At 57.8% G+C, this 1,399-nt stretch overlaps 1 protein-coding gene across 2 annotated transcripts in view; it reads right to left on the bottom strand.

Annotated features, from left to right (window-relative positions):
• LOC127749209 (protein bric-a-brac 1-like) overlaps positions 1–1,399 on the bottom strand; it is a gene marked incomplete at its 5' end in the record, with an annotated part of 28,227 nt that overhangs the window by 22,950 nt on the left and 3,878 nt on the right.

The following is a 1,399-nucleotide window of genomic DNA, read 5'->3' as shown; positions in this document are numbered from 1 at the left end:
CTCCCTCTCCCTCTCCCCCTCTCTCTCTCTCTCCGTCATCCATCGCATCAGAATTGCAAACAGCATTATAAAGTTGCCGCCTTAAATGCAAACTTATGAACGTTTTCCACGCGAGCGATGGAAAACTATGAGAAAGTCGGGTCGGAGCTGCAGGAGCGACGTACGCATATCGATTGGAAGCAGCTAGCTTGCTAGTGAGCCACACCACGTCACGCCCTTCAGCAGGGATCGAACAAACGTGCATCAAAAAGCCGTCCGCAAAACAGTCGCGGTGCGCACACTGGAAGCAAATTGCACAGGCCGATGGCCAACTAGATGTCGTATTGATAGCCGCGGAGGTGGCCTTTCAGGCGCCAGATTACAGAGATTATCATTGATTTAATTTGCAGTGCACTTCGTTTTCATTTCAAGTCTCAAATTAAAGCTGGAAAAATCTGCCAGGTTAATGAAACACTTCGTCAGTTCTGCGCCACACCAAGCGGTACAGTCTAACAAAACACAACAGGGTTCTCCGGGTTCTCCTCCAGTAATGAACCATAAAGAAAAATTTACTAAGAGGTCAAAAAGAGCAGGAATTTTACATCTCGTTTGCGGCAATTAATTTCATCCAAGGTATGCCAATGAGCAGAAAGCTACTGACATTTTTACGAAGACAGCAAGACGAAACTAAACACATCATACAAGCGGGGCGCAGCAGAGAGGAGCCAGCGAGCAGCAGCTCACTCACCCCCCGTGTCTCCGACAACAACAGGAGGGCTATCACGGAGCAGGTCGCTTCTGCTCGGTTCTGCTCCCTCCCGGTCGGGTTGCGAACCACTCCGCTTGGGTTGCGAACGCTCCCGGTTGCTCCGGCCGGGCTCGGTTTGCTTCCGCTCGGGCTCGCCTCTCTCCATAAGAATAGCATGGGAGGGGGGCGAGCCGAGCGGAAGCAAACCGAGCCCGGCCGGAGCAACCGGGAGCGTTCGCAACCCAAGCGGAGTGGTTCGCAACCCGACCGGGTGGGAGCAGAACCGAGCAGAAGCGACCTGCTCCGTGATAGCCCTCCAGAGCACTGCTTCAGCCATGCGCTCGTCACACACATGTCAGGCTCTGCTGGAAATGCCACATCGCCCCCCCGCACATGTCGGGCCGGGGCGGGGTGAGCTGGCTGAGCTGGGCCGGGCGGGGGCGAGCCAGGCAGGCCGGCCGGACCTCGAGCCGGACTGTGCCGACAGTGTCGTCTGCTGCTGACGAGACGGCCGGTCGGGGTCGGTCGGCCCCAACCACGATTATGAGTAGAGTACTCGCGAATCGATCGCCCGATGCGGCCAGGCCATGACCGGCCAGGGTACACGCTGGCCAGTCGGCCCTAGGGCACGGGCGCTGCCTGGCCTGTGGCGAGGCGGGGCGGGGCGGGGCG

The sequence above is a fragment of the Frankliniella occidentalis genome, unplaced genomic scaffold (assembly GCF_000697945.3).
Source record: "Frankliniella occidentalis isolate FOCC.00 unplaced genomic scaffold, Focc_3.1 Scaffold3, whole genome shotgun sequence".
Classification (NCBI taxonomy): Eukaryota; Metazoa; Arthropoda; class Insecta; order Thysanoptera; family Thripidae; genus Frankliniella; species Frankliniella occidentalis.
The sequence above is the reverse complement of the archived record's forward strand: the minus strand, read 5'-3'. Positions and strand labels throughout refer to the sequence as shown.